The following is a 19,585-nucleotide window of genomic DNA, read 5'->3' as shown; positions in this document are numbered from 1 at the left end:
AGACAATGGATCCTCTCTCAACGTCATGCCTAAATCAACATTATCAAGATTATCCTTCAAGGATTTCCCGCTAAGGGACAGTCACGTCATTGTCAAAGCGTTCAATGGTTCAAGAAAGTCAGTTTTTGGAGAAGTAGATCTTCCCATAACTATTGGACCTCATACTTTCAAGATTACTTTCCAAGTTATGGATATCCAAGCAGCATTGCAACCAAAACAAAAATGTGAGTACAAATCTTTAAAACGATGTATGAAAAATGGAAGAAATACAAACAAATATTATGAAAGAGAAATCTAACAATTAAATTCTAAATGGAAATATTTCGTTTTTTTATATGATAAAGATCTAAAACTAATTAATCGAATCAATTGCAAATAAAGTCAAGTTCAATTAAAATGGTTTATAAAACCAAACTAAAAAATTAAACGAATAAAAATTAGCGAACTAAAAGGGCATTAGTTAGTAGAATAACCTAATTAAATAAAACAACTCAAAGTAGTTAAAAGAAGTTAGAGAATACAAAACAGAATTCGATGATGGTTAGAAATTAGCTAGGCCCAATAGCCCATACCACAAACTCTTAATTCTAAAACTAATAAAACAATTAAATAAAAAAACAAAAACAAAACGGGACGGATCCCCTTCCAACTATCAGCATTGCTATTATTTTAAAATCTATCAATTTTGACTTTTCAACCTAAACCCCTGGCCAATTAAATAAAGACACGTAGCCATGTCTAAAAAAACAAAAGGGCGCCATTATATATTACTCCCTCCGTCCCACAATGAGTGACTCAGCGCACCATTTCACACAGATTAAGAAAAGTGGTTAAAAGTAAGAGAGATAATAATAGTTTTACTATAATACCCTTATTATATATTGGGAATGATGAAAATTTTAATAATTAGAGGGTAGAAGTGGAAAAAAATTATTGAAAATTGAAATGGGTCATTCATTTTGGGACATCATTTTATTCTAAATAGGTCACTCATTGTGGGACGGAGGGAGTACCACACAAAACCAACACAGACCAATTATTCAGAGACACGTGGCATGAAATATAGAAATAAAATTAAATAAAACCAGCCTATGAGCAACACGATATCAGTAGGAGATAAAGCAGAAATCACAATCCATACGTCCTTATCCTTTTTTTTCGTGAAAATATTCTTCCCCCCTCTCAATCATTCAAAGTTCCAAGACCAAAATCAATAATCAAAATCGCATGGACCAAAACGAAATAGAGCAAACCTGAAGCAATCCGCACGGAGAACGCAAATCGAAGGGATGTCGCAGTTATGGTTTGCAGATCCGGTGCTTGGTGCGTGGGGAGTCGTCGTCGTGACGGTGTTGTTGTCCGCTGCATTAGATCTTTGAATCCACAGTGGTGGAATGTGTCGGATCTGTTCGCGTGAAAAGTTCATATGGTGGGTCCGGATTTGCATTCTTCTTTTTGCTTCTTTCGGTGTTCGAATTTTTGCAGCTTCTACTGTTTTTTTTACTCCATTGAATCCATTCATGTTCTTTCCTGAGAAAAGAAAATCAGTGCATACATGATATTAATAATGAGAAAAGTGAAGGTTTAAATCATGAGTTGATTAATGATTTCATGAAAGTTGTATTGAATCGGTTCTGAGTTATGAATCGGTGGTGTGGATCTTGGCTTGTTGTCACGGTGCTGGTTGTTGTGGAGAGGGAGAGATCCGAACGGCAAAAGGATCTATTCTGGTGCTGAGCTTCATCGGAGTTTGAGCGACTTTGCAATCGGAGACAGATTTTATGGAATTGATTCTGTTGCTTCTCAATCTTTGTGTTCTTTGAATTTCCTTCTCTTGTTGATGTTATGCAGGGACCATAGCATTTCTTTTGATTTCCTGCAAAACAAACGAATCCAAGTGCTTGATGGGTTCTGAAGATGATGCGATGAATTTGACGGTGGTTTGAAGTTTATGATGAATTTAGTGAAACTGTGGCTCAATTCTTCTGAACAAGGAAAACTATTAAAGACTGAATTAGTTCTATTGTTGTGTTAATTTTGGATCTGGTTTGAAAAATGGTGTATAATTTTGGATCTGGTTTGAAAAAAAACAGTGTATAATTTTGGATCGTATTGAATGGTATATCGATGTTATGATTTATTCACAGGTTTGGAACATTAGTAGATTAGTAGTTTTGAATGGATGTTACAGTAACATTGTGTGAATGGCTTTGTATAATTTCTTCGTCCATGCTTTTCAAATAAGATTTTCTTTGGGTTAAAAAAAAAAGAAAAATAGTGTGACGTGTGTATACGTGAATGTGAATATATGCATATACAATAACAACGGTTTGTGAAAAATATTGGTGATTCTTGATGGAGGAAGTTTTAGAAAAATTGTTGATGAAAAAAGTGAAGGTGGAGTGCTCTATTTATAGAGTGGAATTAGGTCAAGATCGGTCCTAAAAAGGAAATGATTCAACCCAAAGGCCCATGGACCTAAAGTTTAAAAAACATGGAAATGCACCAAACAAGAATTGAACCCGTGACCTTTTATTTGCAAGCCTTGCTTCCTAAGCAACTGTGCTATGTTATTTATTTGAAATGAAAAGCCAATTGAAAGTGTATGAAGCATAGACAAACATTTTTCTATTTATTAAAATATAACAATTTAAGTATAAACTATTATATTTTTAAAGTAGATTTTAAATTGAATATTTATAAAATTAAGGATGTCAATGTAAATGAAACCAATATTTTTATAAAAACTCAAATTTTTAAATTGTTTTGAATTTTTTAAAAGTGTGGGCAAATTTTGGGGTATGACAGCTGCCCCTGTTCAATCTTCTTAAACCTGAAGATGTAGATTGGCGTACTCGCCACTCGGGATCTGAAGGTGGAAGAGGATTGAACACTAAAATACCGCGATTTCATTCCTTTTTAGAGTTTGTTTTTTATTTTATTTATTTTATTCATTCAATTTCAGAGCGTGTTTTTTTATGCTGTTTCATGGAGTCGAATTGAAGAACTCAAATTTCGTAGTAAGCCGAATTGCTTTGTTGTTGAATCTGAGGTTGAAATGGAATTTTCTGTTCTTGAAATTTCTCATTCATAATTCAAATAATTCATAGTTTTGTTTTGAATTAAGAATTAAATAAATAACAATAGTTGATTTGATTAATGTCGGTTAATCTTCATTTTTGTTATTTTTTTGGATGCAGGGTGAAGTATAGCTTGGATCTTGAATAGAAAAACTATATGGTTCATGATTATTTTACTTGATTGGTACTTATTAAGAGGATTTGCGGCGTCAAGGAGAATAATGTAATGGACTAATGATGGAGGTTGAATTGAATCTGTTATTAAGATCTATTTTTGATTGAGTAAAAAAAGTGAAAGATTTGTTTCTGGTATTTTTTGTTGCTTTTCTTTTTATGAAATGCATATTTTGATTCATTAAATCAGATGAGTTGAAGATATCTTTTTAATTTGATTGTAAAAGTTTTTTAATTTCCTTTTAGAAAGTTTTTTTAATTTGATTGTGAAATTTGTTTGTATAATTAAATGAGAGAAAGTTTTAGTTCCGGTTTGATATGGCGTATCAAATTGTTGTAATTGAAAAGATTCAATTTAGTTTTTGGAAAAACCTGATTTTTCTGAGAAACACTTTATACGTTTTTTTCTGCTGTTTTGGATTCTGTGGAATGAGATTTGGAAAGAAGATTTTGATTTTTTGAAATGATTGAGATTTGTTGATTTGTTCATGAAAATGGTGAAACTGTGTGAATGCTGCTGCAAAATTGTTCTTCAAAGTGAAAGTGTTGAATACTAAAAAAACAACAAACACAAAATTACTTTATTTTTATCGTATTTTTTGTTACCACTTTTTTCTTTTGTATTCAATCTTTTTTCTAACAGTTATTTTGAAAATTTCTTTTTAAAATAAAATATCTTATATTGTATTTTGTGTAACACCCCATACATATATGTCTAGAATAATATATAGTGATGCTATAAATGGTACAAGAAACATACATAAGCGGTAAAGACAAGAAATCAAAATCATATACAATTCAAGTTTCCAACTAAGATATATACGATCGGCTTGTCTTCAACAATACACAGCGGAAAGATAACGTCTAACGAGGTCTTCCTGCCATTTACTTATCCACAGTCTTCAAAGCAATCCTTCGAGCAATCCATTTGCTTCTAACCTGTTCCTGAAAATATTAAGATGATTGGGGTGAGATTACTAAATCTCAGTGAGTTCCCATATCTTATGGGCTCGCTCGGTTCTACAAGGTTCATGCAATCAAACGGATTCACCGAGAATCCGGGTTTTCCTCACGGCTGGGTACAAGTACAAACAAGGTAACACCACCATTGGAAGTCCCATAACTATCCAATGAGGCAACAACAACAAACAGGCTCAACTCCATCACAAACAAGTACAGTTCCACGACTTACGACTTATGACGAACCACGCTGCTTACCCCAGGCAAGTCTTACTAGTGGCACTGCTCATCCCAGATAAGTCTTACTCGTCACGTAACACATGTAAGCCTGGAACCAAACAACAATCAAGCAAATATGCAGACCCGTACCCATGTACGAGGAATCCAGGAGTAAGTTACAGCCCACTAATTAGGCTACGCAATCCACACCCTCGGTGAGTTACACCCGTGCATCGCATCAAGAGACTTGTACCGGCACACTGCACGATAGAACAAATGAGTCCTAAGTGGCACCCCATTCGTGACGAGTTACAGCAGTAACATTGCCTATATGGCGTCACGACCTCGTCAACCATCAAAACGCACGTGTGAGGGACCCATCCAGCTCAGTACAAAACGCCATCTTGACAACACGAGCCTACCGAGCGAAAGCCTAGTGATCTTGCCTACGTGGCATCACTAGAGGCGAATCGAAAGTAATGTTGCCTACATGGCATTACTTCTCCACCATACCAAGCACGCCGATGTGTAACCGCTAGTGGAGAAACTCCCTATAAGATCTCCACATCCACATCGCAATGGTAGCTCAGGTGTGTAGAACATACCGAGAACGCTGATGTGTACTGCAAGTGTGGAAGTGCCCCCTACGGCCCGCACAAGCACGTCGCAACGGTATCAAGTGTTCTATGCGATTTACCCCCTAATAGCCTAGGCCCACTCTGATTCAAGCATACCATAACACAATCAGGCCACACAAGCAAGAGTCTACGAACGTTCAACCGGAACGAACGAGAACAACAATAATCATGCCACAATATAATCCACACAATTGCATTTCTCAAGCATACATGCATACAATTTGGATAGTGATCATATCATAGTCTCATACACTTAAAACATGTATCATCATATCATACAAGTCATAAGAGGCCTTCGATTTTGATACGAAACGAAACTGCACTCATATGGGAGGATTATCAATTCTGCATCAGACTAGTTCGCTACAGCGAACTCCCAGCGAAGCCCCGATTCGCTACAGCAAATGAAAGTTCGCTACAGCGAATAAATCAATTCAAATCCCAGATTTATTCGCTACACAGTTCGCTACAGCGAATCATTTGCTACAGCGAATGAAAGTTCGCTGCAGCGAACTCTACAAAATCAGCAAAATGCAGAAACGCGTTTGGGGTCCCCAAGCCCCAAATTCTATATGCAGCCACTGATAATCGAATAACAAGCTATAGTAAACATACATACACTCATTTAGGATAACATTATACAACCTAATAGTTAGGGTAACATCCTAGTCTAAGTTCAACCCAAGGATAACATCTCATTGACATAAACTCAAGGCTAAATTGTGCTTATTCTAAAACCAAGCAACACCTAATCATGTGCCATAATTTATATATGCATCAAAATCATGTTATCTAAGCAATATCACATAGAGAACTGAAAGACCTTTTCGACGCTTCTGACGGCGCTCCGTTTCGAGTTGTAAAACTCAAGTTATGATCGTTTTAGTGAAACACAAAAGTGCAGTCTGCAGACATTCGCTGCAGCGAACACAGAGTTCGCTGTAGCGAACTTGATAGTGCAGAACACAGATATCAATGTGTATTTCGTCCATGTTGAACCATGTAATACTCACCAAAATTAGTAATGACCTTAAATTCTATCAAACAGCAGCAAATTATCAAGAATAAACTGATTATATAACATTATTATTATTAAATTAATTATTAAAATTATTTATTTTTTATTGAAATCTATATAAATAATTATTTTCAGGTAGTGGTTTCTCATTCAAGATCAGTATAAACCTTACTCTCTTATTATAAAATTAGTTATTAACTACAAATATTTAAAAATAAAAATGTAGCAAATCACCAACATGATAAATTTAATATGTTTAATCATTATAAATATTTAAAAATATCATTAATAACTATAAATATTTACAAACATTTTATTGATAAATTAAAAAAATGAATTATGGTGATAGTGACCCGTAAAATAATATTATTTTGATTATTAAAAATAAAACATAAAATAAATAATAAAATTTTAATTAAGGATTATTCCAAGTCCATATCAATATGAAGCTAATATTAAGTATACCATGAGGACTAATTATATATGTTAATTAATTTGAATTGTGATGGAGAGGTGTTTTCATGTAGAAATTTTTTAGTATGATTAATTAGAACATTGAAAATTTAGAGTGTCAATAACTTACAAATAAATATGTAGTAAATCACCATAAATCCATTATGTTTAGTAACTATAAATATTTATAAATATCACTAATAATTATAAATATTTACAAATATTTTGCTGCTTAAAATAAAAAAGATATTGTAGTGATAGTAACCCGTGAAATAACGATAGATTTTGATTACACATGTAAATCTGAAATTTAAAATGAATTAATTTATTATAAAATAAATAATAATTATATAAATTAAATTATATTTTAAAAAAAGAAAAAAAAGAATATGTAAGATAGAGAGACAGATTAAAATAAAAATCATCAAAATCCAAATTTACAGAATCTAAATTCCAATTATACTATTATAGTATAACGTGATTTATTAGTAAAATTTAAAATCATTTCAACTTAATAACTACAATACTAACACTGATTTTCTTCAATACATTTAATTTCACTCATGTTTTTCACTTCTAAACTCCAATTTATATTTAACCATACACTTAATTCAATATTTTAAATTATTTATCTTAGTATTTGATTACAGTGTTTGTAGACATTTTGAAACATGGTTTTTACTCAGATCACTGTTAGTGAATGAAGACATTTTAAAACATGGTATTTAGCCAAAATGAAGAGAAAGTAAAGTGATGACATTTTTTTTTTAACTGAAGGTGGTCAGCAGCCACCACAAAATATATATAAGAAAAAAAAAAGAAGATACAGGGAGAAGAAACCGGGGGGACCGAACCAAAATCCCTTAACAAGTAATTCTATAGTAGGGAAGACCAATAGAGTTTCTAGCAAAGTCCATTAGAATATCCCTATGCACTATATCCCACCAAGTAAAATCAGGAATCTGTAAGCCTAAATTAGCTAACCTATCCGCGCAGTGGTTTCCTTCTCGGTAAATATGAGTGACCAAAAAATTGATAGATTTGATGACATTGGGATGATAAGTGAAGGAATCAGTCATACATTTTTTTACAGCTAAAGTCAGAAACTTTTGACTTTGCTTAAAATTAAATAACAAAAAGTATGCGAAAGTACAACCTAGTAGTAGAGAGTTAGGACATTTTACTGCTTTATCGCATAAAGAATATTTAAAAGGTACAAACTTTTGGACAAAATCCCGAAAAATCTAGCTTATTTGTCCATTACAGGTGCTTCAATATATCACATAATAACATATCATGTAATAACCTATCAAGTAAAAATTAAGCTTTGTCAATATGTACATCGTCAAGCTTACACTATCTCCTTTTGGTTTCCCTTGTTTGGCATCAATTAGAAAGGCTCTTGAAATTATAGAGTATATAGAAAGCCACTTGAAACCATAAACAATTTACATAATTTGAAAATATCTCAATTTTAAAAGTCCACAAATTATACACGTATCTATCTATTTACGTTTGATGCTAATCAAGTTTGTTCTAGTATTAGTGATGTAGAATTTGACTTCCAATAAAATTATTAATCAAATTATATATATCTATCCTTACCTATATATCACCTAATTTCAACCTATTGTAACCACTGAAGCACAACACACAAACAAACAATCCAAAGCCATGACTTAGTCTAGTGCACAAGACATTTTAATACAAATATACTCATCAAATATCCCACAAAAATTCAAGTTAGCTTGGAGTTAAAAATAATCTAATAGTTATTTACTTATCCATATAATATATATTTTTTAAAATTTCAAAGATTATACCTTGGAGATGTCAAATATTAAGGAATCTTTTACCTAAGTCTAACTACAACACAGCAGGTTGATTTATCACACCAGAAAAGTAATGCTATGAATATACTCGTACAATAGAAGAAAAGTAAATATTCAAACAACAAGTCTATGACCGTTATGAGCAATGTCAATATCAATCTCCAGAAAGCATTCTTACATAATGTGGTGTTACATTATTGCACAACAGTTTAGTGAACAAACTATTGGTTCAAAGTGAAATTTTGTCCTTGTACATTAGAGCAGACATGATGTGAGAGATCAGGGAAAATTTTGAATCACTATATTCAAAAGATTTGATACTATATTTTCAAAGATAAACGGTCAAGAAAAATAGATATAGGCTAAACTATCAATATGAAAAAAAATATTAATATATGCGATTGACATTAGTCAGACCTAATATAATGGTACATAGATAAAGATTCTACAATAAATTTCACCAACTGCATATAGAAATATAATATAAGTCACCTAAAACTAAAATTAACACAAGCACCCAAACCCATTATAATGGTACATAGAACGATTCTGCAATTTATTAATATATTAATATGTACAATTGAAAGGCCAACACAGAACAACAACAAAATAAACTCAGTCTCAGACAGAAGTGAGACAGAAAATAGTAGCGTTTCGACCAGAAAAATATCTTCCGCAGTCAAACAACATCATACCTTAGTAATTTTTAAGCACAATTTAAACAGAAATAGTAGCATTTAAAAAGGATGAACAATAATTAAATTCAACTTAGAAGAGGATGTCAGTGGCGAAGCATCCCTGATTTGATTATACCTTGCACTATCAAAATGGTGAAGTTTCATCAAACGCTTATGTTTAGTGCTGAAACGAATTTGATAGATATCTTCAAAGCAAAGTTATTTTGATATTCTGAAGAAGAATGCGTATGCAGCCATGAAGTTCATTTTCAATGTTTCAGGTGTTCCAGGTAGCACTCTACATCCTTCACAATCACAAATACTTCTTCAACAAAGGTTTCAACATCAAAATGTTTAAATCTCCTGCAATAGTCATGATGCAAACCTACAAACCTCCTCATTAACCTGCAGTAAAACACACATCAGCTGCCTAATCCTACTGCATAAATGCTGATAGGATGCAAAATGCTAACCCTAACAAGGCTTACAAAACTAAGAGAAACAAGTAAACAAACTAAGAAAATAGAATTAAAAGATAACTTTGATTTCTTTGATTGATCCCAAATGTCTCTATGAGACTACATTATATACTACTCTAAATGGATATCAAACCTAAAAGCCCAACAACTATTAAAGGCCCAAATACAACTAGAATCTAATAACAATAATAATAAATAATATTGTAAATATTATTATCCTCCTCTATCACTTTAGGTGTGAAATGTTTCTTGATGATGTTTGGTTACTGTTAGCATTTGATAGAGGAGGATAATAATATTTACAATATTATTTATTATTATTGTTATTAGATTCTAGTTGTATTTGGGCCTTTAATAGTTGTTGGGCTTTTAGGTTTGATATCCATTTAGAGTAGTATATAATGTAGTCTCATAGAGACATTTGGGATCAATCAAAGAAATCAAAGTTTATCTTTTATTTTAATTTCCTTAGTTTATTTTAATGTCTTTCTCTTTTTATTGTTGAAACCCTAATCTTATTGTCTTGATAGGAATTACATCCTATCAATTGGTGCTTTCATCCATGTACTCAAATCCTCCTATGGATTATGCTTATCATCCACCTTCATCTCATCAATGGAGCATTCCTCCAACCTATTCCACACCCACACCAACACCTTCATTTCCATCATTCCCATGGGAACTCTTCACACCTTACTACACTCATGGATCTTCATCACCAAAATTTTATCTAAATCATGGATATTCACCTCATACACCTACCTCATATCCACCACCACCTAACTCATATTCATCATCTCATTATCCATTCTACCACAATAATTATCATCAACCACTCCAACCAACAAACACCTCTTCTATAAATGGTCATCAATATCAAACCCATTTTAAAATTAGAAGGGGTTCTGTTAAATCTCTCCATGTAACTCATCCTTCTTTTAAAAAAACACTCAAAAACAAATCTGTTTATATCATTTCCGGCAGCTCACTTTACAATGAAAATGGGCGAAACCCTCTCCACACACCTCAAACCCCATCCTCAGTGGTTTATCCCTACACCCACCGTCTCTCCCGATTTCACTTTCAATTAAAATCAAAACAAATTAGATCTCAAATATTTGCTTCTCACTTCAATATAGAATCTAAACGGTATCCCCAATTCACAGCGACGGCGGAATCTCTGAGCAAAGCGTCAACAAATATTGAGAAATCTCTCATTATACCAGAAGATGAAGAGGATTTTAAAAACAACCAAACCACTTGTCGCACTGTAATCGACGATGCCGAAGACGTTTTCGACGAAGCTTCCTCTATTGAATCCTCTCAAGACGACTTATTCGGTGAAATCGACAAAGAAATCGCTCTCAAACGCAAAGAGTTCATTATACAAGGTCTTCTCAAACCTAATCCCGCCAAAGAGGATATTGCCGACGTCATTCACGCAGAGCTTCAACTAGATGAAGTCGGCGATGCTGAAGAAATTGAGCAACTCAAGGGTCTTGCGGTCAATTCTGATGAAACTCTGGGAGATTTATTAGGTTCTAATTCTGATTACGACGTCATTCACGCAGAGCTTCAACTAGATGAAGTCGGCGATGCTGAAGAAATTGAGCAACTCAAGGGTCTTGCGGTCAATTCTGATGAAACTCTGGGAGATTTATTAGGTCCTAATTCTGATTATTTCTTTGATTTATATTTTGAGGTAGGTGGTTACTATTGCTGTCTGTTGATATATCCTAAGGGTGATTCACAAGCTTTGTCTGGTTATAATTCTATTTATCTTCAAATCATGGACCCTAGCAGAACTTCTTCTTCCAAATGGGACTGTTTCTCTAGTTATTGTTTGGTATTTGGGAATGTTGTTTATGATTCGAAAACCATTCATCGTGATTCTTGGCATAGGTTGACTGCTAAGAGGAAATCGCATGGCCCTGTTTCTTATCTTTTGAATGGGAAGTTCACATGGAAAGTTCGTCATTGCAATTTGCGTAAGGATATGGTTAGGACTCATACGACAATGAGTCTGGTTTTTCATGTTGGGACAGTGACCGAGTCTTTTCGGATTTTCAGTCCAGGTCTTGGTTATGCTTGTGAAAAGAATCGAATCGGCGATCAGTCTTATGAAGAGGCCAGAGCTGAAGACCAGAAGCTGTTTTCGCCTCATTCTCTTCTGTCCAAAATAGACAAGTCTCTTGTTCGAATTCATAAGAATGATATAGAAGTTGCTGTCAAGACTTACCGCATGATGTCTCAACTGTGGTTTACGCATGCGTTTGCGACTCTGTTAAATGTTGGTACACCTAAGGCTCAGTTGAGTAGTTACTTCTTGATATGCATGAAAGATGATAGTATTGAGGGGATTTATGATACATTGAAGGAATATGGAGCAAACATTGAGACATCTACAACACTTTCCAAAGGTCAACAAACCACTTCCTCAAAAACTGTTGTTAGGCAACGATTGTCCAATATAGGGAGAAAACTCCTATCTCAAAATGATTGTAGTGACCTTACAATTAATGGCAATTTTGAAAACATGATTTTGCTGCTAAGTCTTGGAGCAAGGGACTTGAGTAGAAAGGATGAATTTTTGTGTGCTAACAAATCATGGACAATTGCTTTATTATTGTCTCAGCAAAATAGGAAATCATTTGTATCTGCACAAGAGTTTCTGGTGTTAATACCAAGGTCTGATCTATCTTTGACAGTTGCAAAACTTATCAAGTTGATTAATCAAATAAACTCTTTGAAAACTCTAGCCAAGGTACTCTTAATTTTGGAAACCAGCACAACAATGTTAATAACATTAGTGCTTGAATTTTTGTTTGTTATGATTGTTCCGTTTAAGCAATGGGATCCGGGAGTAATTTTAGAACCTTGAGGACAAGGTTCAAGTGAACCCGGCGGCAATGATAGAGGAGGATAATAATATTTACAATATTATTTATTATTATTGTTATTAGATTCTAGTTGTATTTGGGCCTTTAATAGTTGTTGGGCTTTTAGGTTTGATATCCATTTAGAGTAGTATATAATGTAGTCTCATAGAGACATTTGGGATCAATCAAAGAAATCAAAGTTTATCTTTTATTTTAATTTCCTTAGTTTATTTTAATGTCTTTCTCTTTTTATTGTTGAAACCCTAATCTTATTGTCTTGATAGGAATTACTTCCTATCATAAAGCATCACCAGCATCATAAAGCAAAACCTGATATGTGCTTCTGCATTGTCTTCAGAACCATAAACACCATGCCCTGCAACATCAATGTCAAACATTATGCATCACAATCCACTAATGCAATTCAAACCATCATGTTCAGACCTATATGTAAAATGAGCATCTTCACCAAGAATTTCCATGTCATGTTCTACTCTTTGGCATATCTCAGCTACTCTACACAGTAAAGCATATTAGAAAATATAGAAGAGTTAGCTGAGTCACCATGAACAGTATAAAAATCCAAACTTTATGTGGAGAACACTTAACTACAAAGAATAGTATAAAAATACAAATTTTATGTGTAGAACACTTAACTACAAAAAACATTATAAAAATACAAACTTTATGTGAAACACAAAGGTGAAGAAAACATGAAGAAGAAGAAGAAGCAGAGCGAAGGGAGAAACAGAGTTGTGTGTTTGTGAAGAACACTATAAAAATCATAACTTTGACATCATTCAACAAAATCAGTAGAAAGAGAACTATAAAAATCAGAACAACATGTGTTTCAACATTAATACATCATATTTTAGAAAATAAGCTCAGAAATACCAGTTGAGAACGGTATTTCCTCATGGATTCGTATATTACCTGTGGAATACGCGGAGATGTGATGAAAGGTTGGGCGAATTGAAATGAGAGAGAGAGAGAGAGAGAGAGAGAGAGAGAGAGAGAGGGAGGGAGAGAGAGAGAGAGAGAGAGAGAGAGAGATGGATGTAGAATGAATGTAAAGGAGAGAATGAGAGGGAAATATTGAAATTTGGTGAACCTGTTATCTACCATGTAAAAGGATTGATCAAACTTCAATATTATCCAATGGTTTAGTTGTTGTTAGCAAATAAACAATAGAAAAATTTAGAAAAGGGTACCACTTGGAATAATAGGTACATTTGATTGGTCTAATAGAAGTTTGATTTAGCAAATTACCAAAATGGGCATATGTTAGTGCAAATTTAAAAAAGCAAAAGGGCAATTAAGGGAGTTAATTGGTATATTATAATCTTAGTTAGGTAGTTGATGAGAACACATTTTCATCAATTGATCAAGCATGCAAAGCATCAAACTCAACCCAAAATCCAACATGCATACATTTCCAAACTACCTACCCAAGTTCTATCTAATGGAACTCACCTCATGCCATGGAGATTCTGGTTTGCATGGTAGAATAATGGAGATGATGATGATACTGATTCTGAGTTTGGAAGGATGAAGAAGATGATTCTACCACTTGATCATGGTTCTTCCTCCATGGTTGTTAAAGCTTCCCACACATGCAAGAGCTTGATGAAGATGATGAACTTCTCTCCTCTTCTCCAAGTTTCACGTTTCCTCTTCCTTGCTCTCTTCTAAATTCTGATTTTGCATCACATAAGAATGAGGTTTGTATCCAAACAAGCCCTTAAGTGGTTCATGCCATGATCAATGACCATATTTCCCCTCAACTATGCGAAAATTATCGGTTTGCCATGTAGTTCCAATCTAACTATTTTCCTTTAATTCTACAAACTTCTCTTAGTCCTTCATAGTGTATAAATATACATTCTTAGACGATATGGGATATTACATTCTCCCCCCCTTAAATAGAATTTGCCCTCGAATTCCTTCCAATCACCATGATAACAAGCTTCTCACATCTTTTTTCAACGAGGGGATGAACGCTCCTTACATATTCCTCCCTTGGATAAACCTCGCTACTTCCATTGAAAGTTGTTCCATCCAAGAAACACAACTCATCTATACACTTGTGTCCAAACACTCTTGACTGGGACCGTAGTCCACATACAACATATCTCTTCTGATACTCCGCATCAACATACTTCAGAATGATCCTTCCAAGGTTCACAACCTTACTTCTTTGCACTGAGTCTGCGTAGCTTCAAGATTCTTGGTAATTCATCTGGTTGGACAATTCTCATCTGAAATGTCTGCTAAGCCTAATCCTACTCAACTTAAACCACAAAATTTACACTTCCTTCCCTTAGTCTCATTCATCATCTCAAGTCCATACATTCCTGCAATATCGTCTCTTTCTAATGACGACATTCTAGATTCACTTCCAAACGAATCCATAAGGTGTCACGTAGATGCTTGTTGAATTCCTTATTCCCGAATTCTGATTCCCAGATGCTCAAATTGACTTGCTCTAAGTCTACTGTCTCGGTACGACAAAACTTTTACTTCGATCCTTGATACAGCCTTAGACTACACGACTACAACTGCAAGCCACAAGGGTGTACAACCCCGCAACTACAACATTGATATCCGGAAACTCCCCATAAAGTTCCATTGACAAAGGGGTAAACTCTAACAGCAGTCCTACAACCATCATCCAAGTTTTCACGCACGCTCATAAGTGCACAAGACATATCCCCAACGAGTCTCCGTCAAGTGGCATCCTTTACTTGGCTTCATCATTTCAATGGTCACAATACTCACAAGTCTGATAGTCGACCAGGGGAACATCTGATCACACATCAATCATGAAGCCTCCTCTAAGCCGGTCCATCAACATTACCTCTCAAGATTGTGGCAGATCACTGAGAGATAGAAACAAACCAAAACATTACTCTAGTGAATTCTCTTAGGAAGATATCTTTATTCCAACACAAAATCCTACAAGTAGTTCGTCCATACCCACTACATAATCATCTGGTTTTTCCTATTCGTTGCGCTACTCTGATCTCCACCTATCATACACTTCTTGCAATCCTCTAAATTACACTTTGTCCATGGTCCACTTAGTTCCTTTACTACATCACACTTAGTCTCTTAGTAGCAACAGTTCCTCCTCGGCACTCGTCCAAATACAACACACGCCAGAATCTTAAACACACCCATCGCCCACTACTCCCTGAGGTTGAGTGATCCCAAAAATCAAGTCACCAAATCTTCCATTATTTTGGATTAGGTTCATTCGAACACAACCCGGTCAACATGCCTTGGTTCAAGAACTCTAAAATCCAAATATTTTCTCTGAGTACGAGTTTGCCTTATCTTACCGATATCCAAACCTTACAGCTGCCACGGTAACTCTTCCCAACCATACGACTTCATACTGTTGGTGTGACAATACTTCTAATAACTCACGCGACTTGACTTATGTAATAACCTCTTCTCAGTCGCAATTCAATCACGTAGTCGTCTAATGCCTTTTTGTCTCTGAAGCTAACACAAAGCTGACTTCTTTGGTTGCGCTATCCCAATGCAACATTTCTAACAGCAAATGTTTAGTCACAAAATAAGAGATCATACTCGGTGCCTCAGACATCCCCGTTTAAAATTCCACGACACTCCCAAAACCGATGTACCTCTACTTATCCAAGTTCGGCATTATCCACATCACTGAGGATCTACAGATACTCCTCTAGGTATACCCCCACATCGAGCTAATCCAAGATACACTTCATCCACAATGTAGAAACCTAAAATTCTCACGCACCACGACCACCCAAGGTATCCTCATAAGTGTAGTGTTAGAATCTAATCCATCTCATTGTCACCAGCTCGCATGATCCTCAATCATCGAAGGTGACATATGGATTCTCATTCCACCTACCTTATGAGAATTTTGGGTTCGTGTCTCACGAGTACCAAATCAGGATCCTACCTTGCATACCAACACTCCCCCGCATCTATCGGAAAAGATGACTCACGCATCCCGTGTGCGGCAGCGATATTGCAGCGTCATACTTGTCTAGTAGTACTAACATGGTGGTCCAACTCCGAGGCCATGAATTCAAGTAACTTATCTAGTAGCGTATAACAATCTCCACTCGTATCCTATCGCCACAACCAACAATAACTGGACAGGTCTCCCACTTGGGTCATTGCTCCTCAAGTCCTTTCAGTCACACTCCTTAGGATGCTGGAACCTAAGAGTGTTACACGTTCAGGGTTAACTTCCTTTAAACGTAACAAGCTAGATCTGGCTTGATAAGAATTCAGTTCGAGTTCATACGTCGGGTGTGTACTCAGTCACACAGGGCATACACAAGAGAATCCTTAAAGATAACTCCCACCATATCAGAATATCATGGCTACAACAACAATCACAAAATGCGTTCAACCCGCCGATGTTGCAGATAACCACTAGTTTAATCCATCTAAGTACCCAACACCTAGCGTAGTTCTAGGACTCACGCATTTCAGAATGAGCATGGAGATGCAATAGCTCCTTCCACTAGAACAGACGTCTAGGAGTTTTCCCAATTGGAGGTCACCACTTCCACTTGTTCGATCAGTCCTTCACTGGGTAACTATCTACTACTTGGGGTACACTAGAACGAGTCAGAGTGTAGCACCTTATTCATCCAAGTATCGCCCAGGCCAAAGTAACTAAAAGATCCAATATATCTGTCCAAACTCCCAAACGTTTTCCCATTCAACCGTTTCTCCATCCATGTCTGCTACTGACACCATGATCGAGCAGAAAATTCCTAAGTTGGACTTTATCACAAAATCCCTTACTTCATTCCCACTCAGTCGCTTCGTGAATTTCCTCCACTACTACAAGGATCCAAAGAAGGTTCACTCTGTCCAATCGAAATCTTAGAACTCCCAATCATTTCAAACCTTACTACGACAGTTGGGTTGTCCAGGATTCCTCGACAGACACTCCTCTTATGGAGGACAATCTCAACATCCCTTCTACTCAACTGGCTTCGACTGCTTCAGCTCGAGTCATTTCGGATCTTACGCATCCTTGTAATGGCTCTACCACAATCTTATCTATCGCATATACAGTCAGTGAGCTGGCCAGGCTCAACGAATGAATATTATGATAGTAGAAATCGGGTGAGCAACACACACATGTGAGGACGAAGAGAATTGCTATTGATGTCTCATGGCAGGGACAAGAATCGACCTGCTCTGATACCAACTGTAACACCCCATACATATATGTCTAGAATAATATGTAATGATGCTATAAATGGTACAAGAAACATACATAAGCGGTAAAGACAAGAAATCAAAATCATATACAATTCAAGTTTCCAACTAAGATATATACGATCGGCTTGTCTTCAACAATACACAGGGGAAAGATAACGTCTGACGAGGTCTTCCTGCCATTTACTTATCCACAGTCTTCAAATCAATCCTTCGAGCAATCCATTTGCTTCTAACCTGTTCCTGAAAATATTAAGATGATTGGGGTGAGATTACTAAATCTTAGTGAGTTCCCCTATCTTATGGGCTCGCTCGGTTCTACAAGGTTGATGCAATCAAACGGATTCACCGAGAATCCGGGTTTTCCTCACGGCTGGGTACAAGTACAAACAAGGTAACACCACCATTGGAAGTCCCATAACTATCCAATGAGGCAACAGCAACAAACAGGCTCAACTCCATCACAAACAAGTACAGTTCCACGACTTACGACTTATACTGGCACACTGCACGATGGAACAAATGAGTCCTAAGTGGCACCCCATTCGTGACGAGTTACAGCAGTAACATTGCCTATATGGCGTCACGACCTCGTCAACCATCAAAACGCACGTGTGAGGGACCCAGCCAGCTCAGTACAAAATGCCATCTTGACAACACGAGCCTACCGAGCGAAAGCCTAGTGATCTTGCCTACGTGGCATCACTAGAGACGAATCGAAAGTAATGTTGCCTACATGGCATTACTTCTCCACCATACCAAGCACGCCGATGTGTAACCGCTAGTGGAGAAACGCCCTATAAGACCTCCACATCCACATCGCAATGGTAGCTCAGGTGTGTAGAACATACCGAGAACGCTGATGTGTACTGCAAGTGTGGAAGTGCCCCCTACGGCCCGCACAAGCACATCGCAACGGTATCAAGTGTTCTATGCAATTTACCCCCTAATAGCCTAGGCCCACTCCGATTCAAGCATACCATAACACAATCAGGCCACACAAGCAAGAGTCTACGAACGTTCAACCGGAATGAACGAGAACAACAATAATCATGCCACAATATAATCCACACAATTGCATTTCTCAAGCATACATGCATACAATTTGGATAGTGATCATATCATAGTCTCATACACTTAAAACATGTATCATCATATCATACAAGTCATAAGAGGCCTTCGATTCCGATACGAAACGAAACTGCACTCATATGGGAGGATTATCAATTCTGCATCAAACTAGTTCGCTACAGCGAACTCCCAGCGAAGCCCCGATTCGCTACAGTGAATGAAAGTTCGCTACAGCGAATAAATCAATTCCACTCCCAGGTTTATTCGCTACACAGTTCGCTACAAGCGAATGAAATTTCGCTGCAGCGAACTCTGCAAAATCAGCAAAATGCATAAACGCGTTTGGGGTCCCCAAGCCCCAAATTCTATATGCAGCCACTGATAACCGAATAAAAAGCTATAGTAAACATACATACACTCATTTAGGATAACATTATACAACCTAATAGTTAGGGTAACATCCTAGTCTAAGTTCAACCCAAGGATAACATCTCATTGACATAAACTCAAGGCTAAATTGTGCTTATTCTAAAACCAAGCAACACCTAATCATATGCCATAATTTATATCTGCATCAAAATCATGTTATCTAAGCAATATCACATAGAGAACTGAAAGAACTTTCCGACGCTTCTGAAGGCGCTCCGTTTCGAGTTGTAGAACTCAAGTTATGGTCGTTTTAGTGAAACACAAAAGTGCAGTCTGCAGACATTCGCTGCAGCGAACACAGAGTTCGCTGTAGCGAACCTGACAGTGCAGAACACGGATTTTAGGGTTCTAACCTCTATTTTTGCATCTCAATCAATCCTAATTCAAACTCAAACATGTAATAACGATCCAATAGATTTATTATCATAATGAGAACACATTTTC

The 19,585-nt window shown here is 36.0% G+C and overlaps 1 long non-coding RNA gene across 1 annotated transcript; it reads right to left on the bottom strand.

Moving 5' to 3' along the window:
- Positions 1–12,704: 12,704 nt before the first annotated feature.
- On the bottom strand, positions 12,705–13,401 carry LOC131617012 (uncharacterized). The gene is made up of 3 exons (XR_009288392.1): positions 13,304–13,401; positions 12,854–12,925; positions 12,705–12,785 (listed from the first exon to the last, which is right to left on the bottom strand). It is a non-coding gene; the product is annotated as an uncharacterized LOC131617012 (long non-coding RNA).
- Between the last annotated feature and the right edge of the window lie 6,184 nt (positions 13,402–19,585).

The sequence above is a fragment of the Vicia villosa genome, linkage group LG7 (genome assembly GCF_029867415.1).
Source record: "Vicia villosa cultivar HV-30 ecotype Madison, WI linkage group LG7, Vvil1.0, whole genome shotgun sequence".
NCBI lineage: Eukaryota > Viridiplantae > Streptophyta > Magnoliopsida > Fabales > Fabaceae > Vicia > Vicia villosa.
Note: the sequence above shows the minus strand (reverse complement) of the source record. Positions and strands in the feature narration are given on the sequence as shown.